General features: G+C 40.2%; 1 long non-coding RNA gene across 1 annotated transcript in view; it reads right to left on the reverse strand.

Moving 5' to 3' along the window:
- Nucleotides 1-12,451: 12,451 nt before the first annotated feature.
- The window catches only part of LOC306655929, a 78,846-nt gene continuing 69,795 nt past the window's right edge, over nucleotides 12,452-21,502 (reverse strand). The window contains exon 3 of the long non-coding RNA XR_013762356.1: nucleotides 12,452-13,795. This is a non-coding gene — a long non-coding RNA (uncharacterized lncRNA). The remainder of the gene's footprint in view (nucleotides 13,796-21,502) is intronic.

The raw sequence follows: 21,502 nt of genomic DNA on the forward strand, positions 1-21,502 counted from the left end.
GTTGTAGCTCAGTGGTAGCACATATGAGGCACTGGGTTTGATCTTCAGCACCATATAAAAATAAATAAAATAAAAGCATTGGGTCCATCTACAACTAAAAAAAAATTTTAAAAAGAAGAAATGCAAATGGCCAATAAATATGTGAAAAAGTTCAACGTCATTAACAATTAGGGAAATACAAATCAAAACTACTTGAGATTCCATCTCACACCAGTCAGAAGAGCAGCCATCAAGAATACAAATGATAATAAACACTAGAGAGGATGTGGATAAAAAGAAGCACTTTTACACTGTTGCTGGGACTATAAATTAATATAACCACCATGGAAATCAGTATGGATGCTCCTCAAAAGACTAGGCATGTAACCACCATATGATCCAGTTATCTCATTTTTTGGTGTTTATTCTGAAGCATTATCTACTACAGTGATGCATACCCATGTTTACAGCAGCACAATTCACAATAATCAAACTATGGAACCAGCCTAGGTGTCCGTCAATGCATGAATGGATAAAGAAATTGTGGTATATATATATATATATATATACACAATGGAGTTTTATTCAGCCATAGAAAAAAAATAAAATTATGCATTTGTAGGAAAATGGATGGAACTAGAGATCACTATATTAAGGGTCAGATGGTTAAGGGTCATATGTTTTCTGTCATATGTGGAAGCTAGAGAGGTAAAAGGAAAAGAAAGGTGGGGGTGGATCTCCTAAAAATCAAAAGGGGATCAGTAGAGGAAAGGGATCAAGGAGTTAGAAAGGGACCAAGGGGTTGGAGGCGGGGAGGGATGAGGAAGGGCTGAGGAAGTAACATTGGTCAAATTATATTATTCTATTGTGTGCAGTAACTAATATGTAACAACAAATTCCATCAATATGTGCAAATATAATGCACCAATAAAAATATGGTGAAAAAAGAGGAAAAATGAAGCGTATTAAAATAAAAAGAAAGAAAATCAGTTTCTGGTATCTCAGGTAGGAAGGCATTTAATGCAGGAGATTGGGTAATTATAAAACTGTTGGAAGGGCTGGATGTGAGAAGACCAGAAAAAGTCACCCCCTCCTTTCAATTTTGCTACTGGCTTTCAGAGAGTGAGGGAGTTGCAAGAACTTGTGAGAAGCTGATGTGACCGCAGCAGTCTACCGCACTCCAGCACCTGAATGGAACTCGGGAGAAGTCCAGCTGTTCTTCCAGTCTCCCATTTGGTGATAGAACCAGGAATAGAAGGCAGGTGTTTCTCTCAGATCACCACAGTTTCTACAATGCAGTCTTACTTCTCATTAAATGTGTGTGGTTGTCATTCTGACACACATATCCCTGTCTTTGCCTATGTTTTGCTATGTCATTTCCTCTTATTTTTAATTCTTAGGAATTTTTTACTTAAAAAAAAAAAAAAAGACCTGCATATATTATTAAAAACTTTATATTCTCTTGGAATTCTTACTTTTGGAAGTTCCACCTTACACCAAACTGAATATAATAACATACATCTACTTTGGGGGTAAAATAATGTGATTTTGCTTTTGACTACAAATAACTAATGTAATTTGAGGTTGGCTATGATTCCTTGGCAATCACTTTGCGTGGTTGGAAGTTCTTGCAAAGTGAGAAAAATGTAAACTTCAAATTGTTTTAAGTGTAATGAAATATTTAGGAGTTGTAAACATGACAATTAATGAAATTGGCCCGATGTTAGATTTTGTAGTTGCTTAAATATTTATTGAATTCAATTTTACAGTTTTCTTTTTGGACCCAATACCATGACTACTTTTTTCTTTTCTTTTTTTTAGGTCTCAGATACTAAGTTCTGGCCTTTCTAGGTCTATGGTGAAAATGAAAAAAAGAAAAAAAAAAATAGATGGTGAAAATAGCCCAGAGCTCTCAATATTTCAGTTATAGCTCCTGCTGTCTCTCTGGACATCACCAAGGAGAGATTTTGGAATAGGCTCGAGGCCAACATGTACACTGTTCCCACCAAATGGAATGACTTCCAATATCCCCAATCCCTCCCAGGCCTTGTTATATACTCCTCAAGACTGACCTTTTCACTGGGACTTTCTTAAATCGACTCACACCACCCACCTTCCTGCAGAGCCGACCCCTCCCTCTTGCATCATAGAAACTCTAAAGTTGACATGAGAATACTTATTAACAAGCCACCTTCCCTTCTCAAGATGGGATGATTTGTATGTCCTAAGAGTTTACTTCACCACGGGTCCACATGCATGTGGAACACATTGCTAAAATACTGCCCATTAATATAAATTCATTAAGTAGCATTCAAGCACCATCTATATACAAGACACTCTAGGGGATACCAAAGAAGGGGTTAGAACTATCCTTATCTGTAAGACACTTCCAATTTTTCTTTGAGAGTTTTGGCATGGGAGATAAGAATGATGTATTATTGCATTCCTCAATTAATTTAGTCGCTAGATGCAAAGTTCTGTATTCAGTGTTGTAAGTATAAATATTTCCAGCTTGTTTTCATATGGTTTCCTTTTTAAAATTCAATATCCAAAAAATGTACCAACAAAGGAATACAATATAATAATAAAGCATTACATTGTACATTGTGGGATATTGAAATATGTTCAGACACATAACCTTATGTGTTCCATACAAGTATGTAGCAAAAGCAGAACTGGTAATAACATCACCACCTCACAGTTAAAGGAAAGGTCTTCTAGGGTCTAAGAGGGGACAGGGTCAGACCTTAGTGCACAGCCAAACGCAGCTTGGCACACTCCCTGCACACTTTGCCCCAGGTCCCTGAATGTTAAATCGAAGGCAGAACGGTTACAAATTAGCAAGTTGGATAATTCAGCACTGAATGTAAATGAGAGTTATAAGATAAATGACATTTAGTGACATTAATTAACTGATTAAATTAAACCTGATATTTTAATCAGAATTTGTTTGTGCAAAGTGCTAGATAAAATGAAATGTAGTCTAACCTAGTTACTTTAAAAAATTCCAGTTACCATAACAACTTCTTGTGATTTCAATTAAAGGTGGTCTTTTCTTTATATTATTTTTAGAACCATAGTTACCATAACAACCAGATGCTGGTGTATTTGATCAGTTAAATCATTCCCAAAGAGTTAAAATATGGTGTTCTCTTAGAAACAATCAAAATATGATAAGTGGTGTGTCAGGAATTAATGCCCAAATGGCGACGCAGACTCCATTTTTCAAGGAGCTCACATGTGAAATAAAAGACCCATGAATCTTCCTTTGTATGTTGGGCTTATGATGTTTCTCGGTTACAGAAATCAAAAAGAGATTATTTATCAATTGGAGGAAAGTGGAGATGTCAGGTTCTGGGGTAATATGAATTGTCAGAGCTACAAAGAGAAATGATGTAAATGATAAATTCATTTTCACTGGGCTTGGGGACTTAGCTGGAAACAATATTACCAGAGCTTTGTCCAAGCTGGGGGTGGGCCACGGAACTTGGCCTCACAGGATAGATTACATCTGAAAATGGCCCTGCCTTTCTGTGTTCATTTCCTCCTCCACCTCTCCCCACCAAGGAGAATTTTTAAAGGAGTCCACTCCTGACTCAAGAAACTGGTTTCCTAATATCAATGAGAACAGCCACCACATGAATGAACTCTGCAGTTAGAAATTGGGGGCAAAAGCTGTAGAAAGGGGAGAAGGTAGATGGAGAAGATGGAAATGGAGGGAGCTGGCAGATGAGGCAGAGCAAGTGAGGAGGGCAGGAAAGAATGAGTGGCAGGGCAGGAAAAACAGCCTTGTCTATAGCCATATGTCCCTGGTAGCGGGCATAATAAGTTCAAAATGCTCATGGCGATCCACCTCCAATCATGTGAAAATATTCCTGACATATTGGGCCCAAACGCGCGGCAAAGTAACGTCAGGAAAATTCCCTTGCTCTCGGAATCAAAGTCCTCACCTGTTTGAGGTAAATTGGCCCTTCCGGGCAGATGTCTTGCTTTATTTGATGGGCAGCCATCCACAGTGGAGGTGGTTAAGGACAAGAGACACATCTGGTTGCCCTGAAGGGTGAGCCAAGTTGTCCATTAAGTGACAAATAAAGATGGCCTCTCTGTGTTATCGCCCTCTGCCCATAAAATGCAAAGGCTGCTTTTTTGCCCACAGCCAGGCTGCACAAGGAATAGACTGATGGTAGGAGTGTCAACCGTGGATTCCGGGTTTAATTATAGTCCTCTTGCTTAATGAGGTTTCATGAGGAGGAGGAGGTGGGGGATTGGTGTGTGCTTGTGTGGCTGGGGGTTATTTAATTAAAAAACAATAAAGCTGCCAGCTGCCACTGGTTAACAATCTGGAACCCTCCCCTTCCTCCACCCAGACCTGAACACAACACAGATGAAATCTCTGTAACCTACCTCGTGCTGGGTTCCCCTTTGTGCCCCCAGATAAAACCACCCCAGATCAAGGCAAAGTACCCCCTACTTCATCCCACGTTTTCTTTGGCTGCCAAAAACATTTCCATCAGGTAGACTGTGTTAAAGAATTCCTCATGGATAAATTATAAATGGAAAACCAAGTCCTTTTCTGCCCCTTTGCCTAGGTGCTTGTTTTGAGGGGGAAGAAAAATCCTGCTTATAAAAAGTGACACAGGACAGTATTCTTCAGATGCTATCTCCCCAGCACAGCCTGACTGTGGATATAAAGCAGGGGAGGGGCTCCCTGTTTCTTCTGAGAGGAGGATGAGAACATGGTATCCTGCTGGCATCCACTCCAGAATTTCCAAGGCTGCCCACTTTTTACAATCACTTGGGAATTTTTTTTAAAAAATAGACCTTCTTAGGTTCACCCCTAGAGAGTGTGAATAAGTTGGCCTCTGCATCTGTATTTAATAAGGGCCTTACTTGATTTTTATGATCAGGAAAATTTGAGAAATTCCCTTCTCTTTTTGCTATTCATGTTAGGGACCAGAGAAGGGAGTGGAAAGATGGGATTGAATAGGCCCATCAGTGAGGGAGGGTTTAACCTTTGGATACATGTCACAGTTGCCAACCGAGGACCAACTCTGTCTGTGACTGCCCCTCCCCCCATTTCTTAAAACCTCTACCTCTGCTAAGAGGAAAGCATCATAATACAACTATGGTGTGTGTTTCTAGGGATAAAGCTATGTGTGGAGTAGCTGCAGTGTCTTACAGCATTCTTATTTCCAGCACAAGTTGAAGGCTTCCTGTGGCAAATTACTAACACACTGTCTATCCTGGGACTTCAATCAGGAGGCTTTCCTTTGCTAATTAACCAGGTTCTCTTGAAGACTTCCAAGTTTCACTCCCTGGTAGGTAACAACTTTTTGTCTAGGACTGTCAGGTTTAGCACTGTAAATTCCATTCTGAGAAATCCCTCAGTTCTATATAGAGTAGGGAATTGGTGACCTTACCTCAAATAACTGGCCTCTCTTGGGATTATTAATTTATCAATCATTCTATTGGGATTATTCAGTCTTTTCCCCCCTTAGCCTAGTATTTTAGTCAGCTTTTTCACTGCTGTGACTAAAAGGCCTGATAAGAACAACCGTAAAGGAGGAAAAGTTTATTTAGGGCTCATAGTTTCAGAGGTCTCAGTTCCTAGACAGCTGGCTCCATTCCTCTGGGCTCCAGGGTGAGGCATAACACCATGGCAGAAGAGTGTGTGTAGGGGGGGCGGGGGGGGGGGAGGAAGTGGCTCACATGACGATCAGAAAGCAGAGAGAAAGAAAGAGAAAGAGAGAAACTCTATTTGCCGGGTACAAAATATATACCCCAAAGCCACACCCTCCAATGACCTAACTCCTCCAGCCATGTCCTATTTGCCTGCAGTTACCACTCAGTTAATCCCATCAAGGGATTAATGTACTAATTGTGTTAAGACTCTCATAATGCAATCATTTCTCCTCTAACCTTCCTGCATTGTCTCACACATAAGCTTTTGGGGGACACCGAATGTCTAAACCATACACCTAGATGGGTTGTCTAGCCTAGGCTACAACAGTCTCTGGTATGCATTCTTTGCACCCCACTTAGCAACCTGTCCTTAATTTTCTCTTTAGTAGCTCCTATGAACTGGCTCAAGAGTCAGTTTATTCTCTTCCCAGCTTCTAATCCTCTTCTCCTATGGCAGCCTCACAAATCTGAAGGCCCTATGTTCTCCAAACCAAGATTCTCCCGTGCCTTTTGCAGCCCATTTAATTCCACCAAATGGGCTGGTCTGGGATTAAATCATCTTTGTAATTACATTTCATTTGCATTTCTAATGTACTATTTGCATAACAACTGCTTATTCCTCAGTCAGATTGACTCTAATTGAATCTATATTTATTGAGGGGGAGGGGAACTATAAAAGCAAAAATCTGTGGGTCCTGGTCAGAGCAGCTGATTCCAAAACTTGACCTTGACATTTGCATGCTCAGCAATCTTAGATCAATTAATTTTGTTTTGTGAAAAATGAAGATGGTGTTACAGGTTGAATTGTATCCCCATAAAATTATATACTGAAGTCCTAACCTCCAGGATCTCTGATGGTGACCTTATTTGAAGATAAAATAAGTTAAGTCAGGATGAGATTATTTTCAATGAACTCAAGGTCATCATCTTGGTCTAGGGTGGGTGCTAACATGACGAGTCATGGTAGAAAAGGGAAATTTGAAGACAGACACATAGACAGGGAGGATGCTATGTGAAGATTGGGGTTAACATGCCACAAGTCAAGATACTATCAGAAGGTACTGCCAGAGGCCATGGGAGAAAAACCTGAAATGAGCAGAACTTGATATACTGCCAACTTCTTAGGAGTTGGGGAAGACGGGCAATAAGAACTACCCCTTTCCCTTTTTCCTCCCTGCCCACCCACAATTTCACAGCAAGTTTCATGCTTCTTTTCCTGAGGATCAAAAGATCTAGGACTCTGATAGTTATTGGCTTAAACCCCGCTTCCTAAATTCCCCTTCTCTCTCTCTTTCTCTCCTCCCCCCACCCCCTGCCATCTCTCTCTCTCTCTCTCTCTCTCTCTCTCTCTCTGAAACAATTTGATAGCTATAATTATTCCTGCAGACCCAATTATTTTCATAGAAATTAAACGTCTTTGGTAATATTTCAATAGATCAATATGTTTGCTACACTACCAAAACCACTTCCCCCTGCAATGTTGAAGAAATGAACAATTGAGTAGCAGATTGCAGAACTGAGGTTTTGTTTAATATTTACTATGAGCAGGCACATTCACTCTTGAACAATATAGAATTGGGTCTCATATTCTGCAAAAGTCATGATTACATTTCACATACAACCCTCCTCCAGGATTAAGTCTATACATATTGAAATAATTGCTCCTTTTAAAAATGAATATCTCAGGCCTTAAATATGAATACCCTTTTACCCAGTGACTCCATATACAGAATTTTATCTTTAGGAAATACTCAAGTGCTCAAAAAACGCAATGATTTGCATAGCAAGTCTATTCAGTGGAGATTATTTATAGTTCTTGTAAAGCAAAATCCCAAATTTCAATAATAGAGAATTGATTTGGCAAAGTATGTTTCATCTTACTAATTACATAGGGTTGGTGGCTATTTAGCTGAGACTTTCCTTCAATGTATGAAAGTCCTAATCAATTACAGCATCAGATCCATAAACAAGTTGCTATCAGTCAGTATCTCTTCCCATCTTTTTCTATTTCCTACTGTTCTAAGGGTATGGTAGAATCCGTGCCATGGAATTCCCTGGAAGTGCCAACAATCTAACAGAAAACAGAGGCTGTGAAGGGACACCACTCTTCTTGGCTTAGGTTTTTCTCTAGTTTTCATCTCATCAATAAAGTGACATCTGCCTCAAATGTTGCCATTAAATCACCAGGAAGAATTTTGCTGAGAATTTAATTGGAAATTTCAATGCTGGCATTCCATCCTCTTTTACAATGTGATAAAAATCCCCCTAAGACAGGATCCATGTTTACCTGTAAACTATGTCTCAAGAGGCCTATGATCCAGCTGCTGGTGTCATGTACAATTTCTAGCCTCAAAGAGATTGTGTATATACATAAACGTGATTTTATATAAAATGCTGATTGAGCTCCCATACCCTAGCAAAATCATTCAAGAAGCAACAGATATCAGCCTGCATACAAGTCATTATGGGGAGTCAGGGAAGAGCCAAAGAAATGCAGAAGATGGTCCATATTCTTAATGAACTTGAAAGTAACTTGGGGATTAAAGGTATGCTGCTAGGTATATCTGTCTCTATTATCCATCCATCCATCCATCCATTCATCCATTCATGCATCCATTCATCCATCTTAAGTAAAGGCCCTCTAATAGTAGGTATGTGTGACAGATGCCACATATCCTGGGGATGTACTACATTCTCAAAGGCAGACCTATGTCACTAGTTCCCATACATAAATAAACCTAAAAAGTTGCTTTTCCCTGCTCTGAGTTTTAAATGGAGACAAAGTTTGAACAAGTCTTGTTCACAATTGGTAGTCACCCCACATCAGGGTTTTTCAATCATGGCACTGCTGACATTTTGGGTCAGATAATTCTTTGTCATGATAGACTGACTGCCTTGCACATTGTAGGATGTTTCACAGTGCCCCTGGTTTCTACTTTAAAAATAAATGCTAGGAGCTTCCTTCTAAGATATCTCAAGATATAGCCACATATCTTCTAGGAAGCAAAACCACTTAGTAGGGAATTACCAGTACACTAGATAATTCTTATTGTAGTTGCACTGTGTTTTATCAACTTGGTTAAGCTGGAGCTAATTCCTTCCAGAATTCCCTCCCTTATATGGTTCCAGGTTAGCACTGATGGCAAGAGACTTTCTACATGAGATCTTGGAATTTCACTGAAGCCTCGGCTGTTTGGTTATGCTCTGAAGTTTGTTCAGTGCAGAGTACCAGGCACTGTGACAGCCTGAGTTCACTGTCACTGGTTTTCTAGCTTGTCTTGTTGGCACAGATGACACCATAACATCGGTTCCTCAGATCCACTTTTCCAGTTTGAGTCCTGTGTTGAGACTTCCCTCCCAATTGCTGGTCTAGTTGGCCTATCATCATGAGACAGAGGCTGCAGCTTGCATAGGTCATCTTCATCAGCTCCTACAGTGCAATAGAGTCCAATCCCTATAAAACATCTTATATTCTATGTTACTGGTAGCAGTTTTGCTTCTCAGATTGAGCCATGACAGATATGCATGTAAGTGGGAATTTCAGGTTGTAGTGACACTGGAGAGCTGGAAGTGTTCCCAACACTAACTCAACTCCAGGTAATTAGTCTCTTCCAAACTAGTGGTTTCCCCCCTCTTGCCAGGATTGGTTTGGAGTTGGGCAGAACTAAGTCAATTTAAGCCAATGTGGTGCAAGAAGAGGGGTTTCTGGAAGTAAAAAGTGAGTCTGTCTCTATCCAACTGGAAATAAACACAAGTATGCTCTATCAGTTGCTGTTGGCAGCCATTGTGTGATCATGGGGAGCTTTAGGATAAAGTTGACACCACCTACAGCAAAGCCAAAGCCAAAACGAATCTACGTCTGAAAATATCTTCAATCTGTGGAATCAGTAAACCCTGAAGCCTTCCCTACTTCTGGCTTTCTTTGGCATGAGATAATAAATTTCCCTATGGTTTAAAGCCAGCCTAGCTGGAATTGTTTTACACATATGTGCGCGCGCACACACACACACACACACACACACACACACACACACATAGTTTTAATTAAATTAAATTAATTAATTTGTTTTTGTACCAGGGATTGAACCCAGGGGCACCTAACACTGAAACACTGAGGAATGTCTCCGGACCTTTTTATTTTTTATTTTGAGGCAGGGTCTCACTAAGTTGCTTCAGGCCTTGCTAAGTTGCTAAGGCTGGCCTAGAACTTGTGCTTCTCCTGCCTTAGCCTCAGGAGTTGCTGGGATTATTAGGCATGTGCCACTATACCCAGCTGGAATTGTTTTACTCTTTAAGTAGCTTCAAAGTTTGGTTTAGACCTTGGATACAAATTACTTTCATTTATTAAAGATTGTATGACTTGATCATCTTGAGATGAAGACTCTTTCTTTTTCAGTTGTACTATACCGTTCGTAGTCACTTGGAACCACGTCTGGATGGTCCTACTTTGCGACTTCCACCAATGTGTCTCAAGTCCTTGGAAGGGGAGTCAATCCTTGCTGAAAACTCTCTCATCCCGAAACTTCTCCTAACACTTCTGAGTCAAAGGCAAAAGGAAAGAGAAAACTCAACAAATGTATTCCCCAGGAAATTTGGGTATATATGGTCTTGCTTCCCTCAGGACTAGGATTTACCTGAAAGGTATGAGCCTTCTGCAACTGTGATCAACACCTATAAGGGTCTTGGGCCACCCACCAATATCCAGCAGCCAACAAGCAGGCAAAAATAGAGGCAGCAAGGTAAGCAAACCCTCCCTGAAATCTCAAGTGATCCTTTTATCTGGGGCTAAGCTTTTGGATACACTGTTAGTTCTCGAATAAAAAGAGTGGATACCACCCTCTCTGACTTCTCAGTCCTTGGGGATATTGGGATGAAGTGGAAATCATGGCAGTGCTGTTGCTAACTAAAGATGCCTGTCTCCCAGTGGACGGTGTGGCAAATAAAGTCTTGCCTGGATTCATTTCCCATTTACTACCTCTGCCCAGCTTCTCTGCACCAGGACACAACTGACACAGCCTGAAGTAGTATACTGGTCAAGAATATTGGAATCAGACAAACCAAGTTCAAAGCTTTGTGCTCTTATCAGAACGTGGGCATGTCGTGCCTCCTCTTAGAGCCTCATCTCTCATTCATAAAATGAGAACAACACAGACTATTATCATGCCCGGTCCATGCTTGAAACCCAGAAGATACTATTCTTTTTCACTTTCTCCTCTTCCATCTCCTCAATGCGTTTGCTAACTTCGGACCCACCCCTCCTCCTCCTGGGTATTCATCACATCCTTCAGCTTGGCAGGATGGCTAGTTCTACCCATACTGCCCACACTCTGCAGCTGCAGGTAGGACTAGCACTCATACTAGGAATAGCTGATTGCCCAGGTTCAAGGCCAGTCATCAACATTTTCTGGGTCTGTAAGCAGAGGAAGGCACATAGCTCACAGGGCCAGAATGTCTCCTTTCTCAAGAAGAAATGGAGTCACAGGAAAAACTTGCTCCCATGTCCCAGTGCTGCCTTCTCCATACATTCATGTCATGCCTGACTTGGGCCACCTAAGCCTAATGTTTCAACGCTCGTCACACCAATGACTGTCAAGTTCACTCACAGCTTTAAAGGAATATAATGTGCACATGGCTGTGATCCAACAACCCTGAGCTTAATCCTGCCCCAGTGTTGATTAACTGTGTGACTTCAGATAAGCCATTTCAGCTCAGTTTCCTCCGGCACCTAACTGGGGGATTATCTCACACTATCTCAGATCCTGTATCATTTGGGGGCAGAGGTGGAATGAGTGCATTTTGAAAAGTGCCCTCCTCTGGCTTGTTCTAAGAATTCAGTGTCTTTTAGACCAGATAATCCCATGAAAGTCTCAGTTTCCTCAAGAGTCAAACACAGTGTTTGTGCTAACCCTCAACATCGCCATAGAACCCATATTTGGTTAATTGAATATCATTATGTGCTTTGAAACTGTCCCTGCATTTCAAAAACCTGTTTCCTATTAAGAAAAAAATGTATATAATCATTCAAAAATGTGCTATAAGAAAGCAGCTGCCTTAAGAATATTTCTGCAGAGAAGTCAATTGTTCGGGAATTGGGATGCATTCTGCCACTTGTGAAAAGAAGCAAAAAAAGAGAGAGAGATGAGAGGCACAAATATATTGACAGATGAGAAGAATAAATGTTTTTGTTGCGTGAGCTGTGCAGAGGTGTCGCATGCACCAAATTATGACATAACTGTTGCAGCTGTTGCCTTTGTAAAGTGATCCACAATACCCCACTCTAATAAGCACAGCAACGTGTCCAAGTCACTTCATACAATGAGGACAGCCTAATCCCATGCCACGTGAGCTCTGTGCCAAACGTGGCCATATCATAGCAGCAGGATCAAGCCAGGAATAATCACATCCTTAGGAAGAAAAAAAAAAAAATCCCCTGTGTGACACACTGAAATCCCTCTTAAACAAAGCAAGCATGTGAATCTGCTGGTGAACAGGAAAATTCCTTGGTGAATTGCCAAATAAGAGCATAGGGTAAACATTCCATATGTTGCCAGCATTTCCATGGGGGTAATAAGCATTAGAGGGAAAATTTGACTTCCTTGAACTAGGAAGATACTGCTGAGCTGCATTCATTCATTCATTGATTCAATGATTCATGATTCATTCATTCATGTAGTTTTTCATTTATTCAACAGATATGTCCTGAGCATTTACTGATTGGCACAGGAAGAATATGCACCAGAAGATCAGTGGCAAGCTCAGCAAGGGAGGAGAACATTGAACAAATACAAAAACAAATAATTAATTCACTACAACTGTAATAACTTCTTTGAGAAAGATTCAGGTGCTCTGAGTGTGGATTACAGACTACTTTCTCCTTGAGAGCTGCCTGAAATGTACAAGCTCTCAATCACTCTAAGCCTACTTTGAATAACAAGTGACATGGGAGTTAGTACCCAGGGAACTAGAAGTTTCACTGAGGATTTTCAAAAATCATCTTTTAACATTTTATTTGCTAACACGTTCCTGTCATTGAATATTCAAAATGTGGCAGTGAATGTGTCAGAAACATCTTCTCAATTCAGCAAGCAAATATCTGTAGATATGGGAAATTTTATGTTAATATAGATAGAAAACACATCTCTTTGCCTGAGTAGGTTCACGTAGTAGCCAAGATCGGGAGCTCTAGAACCAACCTGTCTGAGTTCAAGTCTGTCTCCACCACTCACTAGATATAGAAGTCGACTCACTTAAACTCTGAGTGAGTGGTGCCTCATTTATAAGAAGGAAAAAACTCTTTTGCTTATAGGGTCTCTTAAAGGGTCGGTGTCAGAATGAAGTAATTAACTACACTAAAGCATTTCAAATAGCCACTAGGTTTATTCTAAATGCATGCCAGTGTTGCTATTATTACTATTATTTGAATCTAAACCTCAAACTCCATGCTGCAGCTCAATTATTATGTCCTTTCTAAATTTATTATTATTATTATTATTATTATTATTATTATTATCTGGAAATCATTCTAATTTGGGTTGTTCCTTGATTTCAACTTTGTATCTCTGCTTCTTTCAGATGTGAAAATATCTGAACTCTTATGCTACCCTTAACTGTTTAAAACATGCAACCACATCCTTGAGTGATCATTTTCTCATTTCTCGGGTTTTGCTAAACACACTGTCTTCTGTGTGGACCAGAAATCACACAACAGAGGCACCACAAGAAAATTTCATAAGTGCCTTCAGTAAGTGAAGAGTTAAAATTAAGCAGAAGACTGAAACACCTAACTGCCCCCCCAGACCTCAGGACTTTGCCCCACTCCCCAGCCACAGGGCCACCTTCAAAGGATAGGAATAACTAGGAGATGGAAAGGGCAAACATCAACATACACATCCTCTGTCCTTGCAGATTTCAACCAGATACATTAAGCCACCCAAATGAAAGGAAAAGTCTTGAGAAGTCAGATAGACAATCAGTCATTTGGCCTTTAGCTTTCATTGTTCCAGGAAGGTCGAGGTCATCTTTGACATCTTGCAGGCAGTTGGAAGAGCAGATTGGCTTTCTTGAGAAGAGGGTAGAGTCAGTTTCGCTCAGTTTTTCTCATCTGTGTTTTCCCAGGTTCCTCCACACAAGCAGACTGCAAACGAAAACAACGTTAAAGACGTGTGAGCATACGTGAACCATGGTTCATTGTGGATGCAGTAAATACAAGTCACTCCTAGAGAAGCAGTTTGCTGTTTGTTCACTGGGGGGAACAGACCAGGAATATTGTGGGGTAGGTTGAAGGAAAATCCCCTTCCAAATGTTTTCGAAAGGACAAATAAAAGCAATTTTGTCTCCCTTTTTTGTAAATCGCTATGCCATGCCGCCTTCTGTTCTTTCCTTTCTCTTTTCCTGTTTCTTTTCAGCTAATCCTTCTGCAACATTAGAAGACTTTTTCCAAAGAGAGCTTTTTCTCCCAGCATGGCAGCTAATTAATTATTTTTCAACATCATTTCTAGAGCTGACCTGTTGAACTCCTGGCAGCCCTACAAAATATCTTGCTGCATTCTTCATTCACCCAAGAAAAATTCTGGGAAGAGGTGATTAATTGAAAAATGGGGAAAGCTGTGCTGTCTTGAGAGAGACAGAGCATATCAGAATCATCCAGACCAAGCTCTTGAGCCCAGCGCTGCTTTCTTTCCAAATATATGAGCCCCATAGGAACCTGCTACATTTTGTGACTCAACAGGAAGCTCATTTGGGTAAAGGCAGCAAGCAAAAATGCTGCCTGCTAAAACCAACCTCTGGCTCATCACTTTTGGTTTTTCTATTGCCTGAGGGTACCACTTATTTTGATGATTCTTGCCCAGCGCTGATACTGTGAATTAGCTCTACAGTGTTCCGAAGGCTAGACCTACTGCCTTCCTTCGGTGGTCAGAGAGACCTGTCTTCCAAAAACAGTCTTCCTTCTTGTCCACTACTCATCTTTTCACTTTTGGAGATCCCTCTGATGCAAGTGTTATTGCATATTTTTCTCTCTTGGTTTTCCATTTGATAAAATGATTGAAGTGACAGAGATGCTACTTGGCATGATGTGGGGGAGGGTGGATAATTTTCTTTCCAGGAATAAAAAATATACTCTCAAACCCTCCAACCCACCACAAGCCATAGGAATATATATAAATAAATTTATATAAAATTTTTTTTCAGCTGAATGAAGCTCTACGCACACTGGGGAATAATTATCAGCAACCACCAGTAATGGAAAAATAAGGAAGCTAGGACCAACTCTATGTGTACCTTCTAAGGCCACATGCTATAAAAATAATAACAGTGCCCCTTTCGGTGATGGGTGTGATGCCACGATCAAAACTCATCACGTAAGTGGAATGAATAGGACGTAACTTTCCTGTGTTCATATATGACTATAGGACCATTGTAACTGCACACCATGTACAACCACAAGATGTACTTCATGTATATATGATACTTCAAAATACATTCTACTGTCATGTATAACTAAAAAGAACAAATAAAAATGGCAAAATTAAAAAAAAAAAACACATAGATAAGAAACTGGGGCTATGTTTGCTGTGGATTAAATTCCACCATAGCGGCTTCTCTGTACATTCAATGTATGATGACTCTATCTACATGAATGATGGGCCCAAATTAACTCACAGACACATGACGTTCAGTGTTGCAACAACCAAGTACCTGAAAGAAAACCATAAGGTGTCCTCCCTTTCGAAATTTTACTTCTCATGTCCACTCAGAGCAGGATGTTTCTCATTACAGAGTTGTGAGATGGGAATCTTTTCTTTCTTATGAATAATAATTAGAATCACGAAAATGAAGCGAATATGATAGGATCCTGCCAATGAGCCGACATTTAGTTAGCAGAAGTAGCAGAAGCAAATTTTTTTTTTCAAAAAATCAGTATGCTTTGTGAAACTTTGCATATTTTTAATTCACTTGTAACACTTAATTAGCTCATATTTTTAAATTGGCCTGCTGGATTATATTCAGTAATTTTTAAGGAGCTTGCAAGCGATTTTATTCTTGCATTAGTTTAGCCATTAGTACACAGAGACAGCACCTCCCACCATACTTCCCAACTCCAATCTCTCCTTGAAAGGCTGTTTAGGGCTCCATTTCCAGACAAATGATCTGGATAGTTTTCTCTCAATGTTAGGCATCATTTTTCCAGTGAATCTTTAACTTATTTGAAGGAAGGGATAGTAGATGAGAGAAGGAGCGGGGCAGATGAGAGAGACCAAGAGAGCACAGAGCACATGGAGTGAGAAACTTCCTTTCAGCTTCACTCTGACTGACAGTGCGTGACTTTTGGAGAGTGTACCTGGGCTTGTTGCTTTGCTGTCCGTGGAACACCATGTGTGATGGGAAAACCTTGTACTATAGGAATTCATTGAGGAATGGAGGCATTAGCAGGAAGAGAGTATAGGAGAGCATCTTCCCCTCAAGAGCCAAGTTTTTTTGTTTGTTTTGTTTTTGGTACCAGGGATTGAACTCAGAGGCACTCACCCACTGAGCCACATCCCCAGCCCTATTTTGTATTTTATTTAGAGACAGGGTCTCACTGAGTTGCTTAGTGCCTCTCTGTTGATATGGCTGGCTTTGAACCCGAGATCCTCCTGCCTCAGCCACCGAACCCCTGGGATTGTAGGCATGCATCACCAAGCCCAGCTGAAGAACCAAGTTTAATCCCCATGTATCATTTAAATTAAAATATACCACCTTTTGGGAGGAATGTGGAAGGATAAATTTTCTTTATCTCATTTTATTTGTTTATAAAGCATTTCTTGTGGGAAACAGTCCTTTTCACTGAGGTTTTGGACTTGCTTTTCAGTCTTGCATTTATTTGTGAGGGGCAGAGAACTAATCATGGATAGTTACAAATACCATGCACTATTATTCATATCTTTATAGGATCATCTTTCTTTTTCATTTTTTCCTACTTCCTTTCTCTGTAATGAATTGCAGGTCCTTCTCTCTCCTTATCACCTCTTTTCCATTCATTTGCAGTGCTTCTCTGTTCCCCAGCACAGAGCTGGCTTGCTGACTCTCCTTTGCTGTTTCAGGTCAGTCCTTCAGGAGCCCTCCCCCACCACATCCCATCTCAGCCCAGAAGGCTCGGCCATGCCACTTTCAGCAGGCAGGGCACATAAGGAACACGTCTGTATTAAGGGAGGGAGGACAAGATTGTTTACTTTCTCAGAAGGCTAAACATCTCAGCTGGGAGTCCTTGACTGCCTGCTTAAGGACACAGACAGAAAGGACAAAGGGCAGCAGAAAGTGCTCCTGCCACAGTGATTTGCATGTGAGTTCAATTCCACTCTGCTTTAAAGAGTCTCATTTGAATACACAGTACATTAGCTCCATTCCTGCTTCCTCTCCAATATGGGAAACACATTCATAGCTCAGTAAACTCCCCCCCATCTAGTCCAGACAGCTGGGGAGAGTGTGGGGAGGGGGACCCAACAACTGCAGAGAAATTGTATTTCAAATGAATGTCTTTTCCTCAACTGCCTGTGTATCCCTCAGCTGCGCTCTGAGAAGAGATTTGCATATTTTTCTTCCTAATGGATATATATATATGTGTGTGTGTGTGTGTGTGTGTGTGTATATATATATATATATGAGATGAAGATTTTGTTTTGTCCATTTAAAAATACTGCCTTGCCCCATGTGCTTCAGGGCTTCTAAATTTGTGATAGGAAGAAATGACTTGTTAGACTAAAGAAAATCAGAAGAATTTTTGATGACATGTCTACCATTATCATCCGTGTGAAGAGCTCTGTGTAGAAATCGCCTCCAGAATTCTTTCCTGCAAAAATTAATAAGTAGATTTATAATGTAAGGATATGTGAATGTAGTCATGTGAAGGACCACTGATCTAAACCAAATCAGCCTGCAGAGAGCCCTAAATTATGCAGGAGACCAAGATGACATTAATGCACATTGTCTATTCCCTTTCTTTTCCATTTTCAGGGGAACTCATATCTACTTTGGGATCTTTTTGTATATTTTTCTTAACCCCTTGTCTTCTTTTAACCTGGAAAAGCGAAAGGGTAACTAAAGAATGTGTTTAAGAGTATGGGTCAAATATTTGAATTCTTTATCTAAGCTAATGTTTATATATTTAATTAATGCCTATGTGTTTATAATAATCATAACAACAATAATAATAATAGTATTGACTTTTTAAAAGCAAATATACCAGAACTTTTATACATAATCCAGACTTTTACATGTGGATGGCTTAAAAGTTACAGACCTCTTGACCTCAAGAGGCCAAGTTTTTTGTCATATTTAGTTTTTAATACTGTTTTTGTTTTTAATTTTATTATGTTGTAACACCACAGTGATAATTGCTACTAAGACCAATAGCATTTTCTATTTACTATGGTCAATGCAGAAAAATCTTTGTCATTTGAGAGTGGGTTTGATTTTTGAGTAGTCAAGTATTATGTGGATCCAGGTAACTGGTGAATAAGCAGCGAGATGTTATTGTAAGATCTTCTTCCATAAGTGCAGCCTTGTAATGCCAAGTGTCCACAGAGCTTAGTTAATTTCCTGCTGGAAACCCAAGATGTGGAAATTAGCACTCACTATACCTAACAATCCCCAATGCCTTTAATCAAAGTCAGTTATAGAAGTTATAGAATTCAACCCTTTAGTTGAGAAAAATAGAAAGGCCATAATGGTAAAATCTTAAAATATTCTTTTTTCTCCACTGCAGAAGCTTGAGTGATTACAATTTTATTTAGTTGCTTTTGTATTTTTTACTGTGAACATTTGGATGCTGTGTGTGTGTGTGTGTGTGTGTGTGTGTGTGTGTGTGGTCAGTATGATGTGTTTGTATTTGTAGGACTTACCTTCAGGGTAACTGCCCAGCTCTCAACTAATTCCCTTACTTTGAAACTCTCCTCCTTTGTATCTGATCCTTGAAGTCATACGTGTGGGACTCTGTTACCATGTTGAAAGTGTGACTTCAACCCTTGCAGGTGGCTAATTGGACAAGTAGTCACATCTGACCCAAGTCAAGACAATCAAATCCTCTCTTGGAAACTTGGAATTCACACTTAGGAAATTTTTTTTCATATGACTGCATCTCTAACAGAGAGAGTAAGAAACTAAAGTTTTCTACATCCATATGAACTGGAAAGGCAAGAAAGCTTGTCAACAGAGAAAGAATAAATGAGTACAGAAGACATGAATTTAGATAAAAGTATATTTCTATCTATATTTCCCAGAGTTCTTCCTGACATCTGAACATATCACTGAAGTTAGGTTCCTTGAGCTACCATTGCATCCTTAACTAATATTTTTAAATATTTTATTTATTCATAAGTTAGACTGAGTTTATTTTGTTACTTTCAACGCACCAGATCACACCTAACACATTATACATATAGATTCACCCCCAAGAGGAAACTGATTTGTCCAGCCTCTCTCAGAACTGGAATGGGTTCCCTGAGAGGTGGGAGGTCCGGTCCCAGGCCATGAGATTTGAGTCACCTACCAACTCCAGTTTTTCAGATAGTGGAGATGAGCCCGAGGGCAGGCAAGTTGAAGCATTTGGACCATGATGCATGATTGATGATTATGGGGAAGGGACACTTTTGGGTACAACCTTCATGGTCCCATGCAAAAAGTCCTTGTCTGATATAGTTTCAGAAAAACTGGGAGAAGCAAATATAACATTGTCTTTTTTCCTGAACCTGACTCAATTGACTTCAGCTCTCCCTACCTAGACTAGAAGATGACAATCTGAGCTCTGAGTGGACAAGCAAGGATCAGTACCTCAGCCTCAGCCTCACCCTCCTCTTCCAGCTCACCCAGCCTTGTGTGCTCTGTTCCCTTCCTGGCATATGCCTCTGTGCCCTTGCATATGCTGTTCCTCTGCTTCGAATATCCTTCACACTCTGGCTCTATCACCCCATCCTAGCTCCCCATCCCCAGTTCTAGAAATTTTTATTCAACTTTTCAGAACCTCTTCAAGAGCATTCTATTCTGGGAGAACTTCCCTGGCCTTCCTCTACCCAGGATAGAGTTATCCCTCATTTCTGCACTACTTACACATACTTGCTTTATTGTCCTCCTCTGTGGTCTCTTGTAATGATTCACGTATGCATTTTCTTCTCAGCTAAACTGTGAAAGCTGTGGAGGCAAGAATCATGTCTCCCTCATCTTTGAATCTCCAGTGAAAAACACTACCCAGTGGGTGCTCAATTACTAATTTTCAGCCAATGCTCTGGTAGGCGACACCATGCCTGTGTTGAATAAATGTGGGAAGAAATGAACTGAGATGGTATAAAGTCATTTTCCAAAGAAGTTCTAAAGTATTTGTTCTGGAATTGTCCCCAACTTAGTGAAAATAATTGTTGACACTTCTTGCACTTTTAATTATGTTACTTGCTGCTTCTCCAGAAGGTTAAGTAGATGTCACCTACAGGAGCGCTATGTGAAGCCGTGTCACTTAACAGGGACATTAATGCAGGAGGAGTCCTTTGCAGTCCCAGAAACCTTAATAGTGAATGAAAATGTCAATTATTTCCCCCTGGTTCATCTACTCCTCCTTAGTATGACTGGAAGAGATTTTGCATTGTCCCCAAAGTCTAAAATCTCTGTGAAACAGGAATAATGTTTTTTTGTTCACCATCTTCATACAAATGAGGCAACCAACAAATAGGTGGTTATAGAGAAAGGAAAGGAGGGAGAAAGAAAGAGCAGAAGGAAGAAGGCATATTATAAAGAGATTTTAAATAAAATTACTTGAGAAAAGTTCAATTTACCTTCTAAAACAGAGTACATACAGCAAAATCACAGCTACATAAAAACACAAAATATATGGCAAAATATAACATGGCTACGGGTGGTTTCATCCTCTGCCCTGTATGGTGCCTCACTGAGGAGGGTTGGAGGTCTTAGTGAAGCAGAGGGGTCAGGCCATTGTCATGATCACCATGTGTTTCTGTATCTCTCGCTCATCTCCTTCCTTGAAAATCTTGGCATTGATGCTTTGGTGTTGATTTTTAAAACCTTTTCAGTTAGTCTGTCTGAATAACTGAATAGTCAGCCTGAAGCTTCAGTCTTTCTCCCTCCAGGCACAGAGTTTAGAAATGTTACTTCTGTTACTGCAACAGCCGCTTATTCACAGTTGCCTTCACCCTCAGCCTTGTAACACTGGAGCTGTGGAAGGCCAACAGAGCTCTCTCTGTGTGAAAGAGCACTCTTCTCTCAAAATATCTCCTGCCTTTGCAGCAAAGGCATGGTGTAGATATTCTTGGCTTTTGGAGAACACCTACAAAGGTTGTCTCTGAGGCTAACTGGATTCCCTCCTCTGAAATTCCCTTTCATCTGTACTTGTTTCCTACCTCACTTTTGTATCCCATCTTGGTTTTGGAGCAATGGTTTGAAAGTGGCAACTGTTCTATAAAATGTTGCCATGAGGCTTTTTCCAGTTAAGAGTTCTGTGGCAACTACAAGCGTGTGAGCCATGAAATAGAACAATGAAAGGTTTGAGCTGTGAAGATGGTATGAAATTAATATGAAACCTTGATTTTATAGTTACCTTAATGCAGTCCTTGAGAAACCAACAGACTTGCCTAAAGTCACAAACAAAGCCAGTGGCAGAGCAAGGGGGAAAAATGTCACCCATTTTACAGGTCAGGTAGCCTTTCTACATACTATATGGGAAAAACACAGATAAGGCTAAATAGTGCATGGAATGTCAGTGAATGAGTCTAAGGTCAACTTCTGATATCTTAGACCAAGGAGACCTAAGGCCCAAACTGACAATGTTGAAGAGGAGGGTCTTTGAATTCCTTCTTGAATT

Source organism: Sciurus vulgaris, assembly GCF_902686455.1.
Source record: "Sciurus vulgaris genome assembly, chromosome: 3".
Classification (NCBI taxonomy): Eukaryota; Metazoa; Chordata; class Mammalia; order Rodentia; family Sciuridae; genus Sciurus; species Sciurus vulgaris.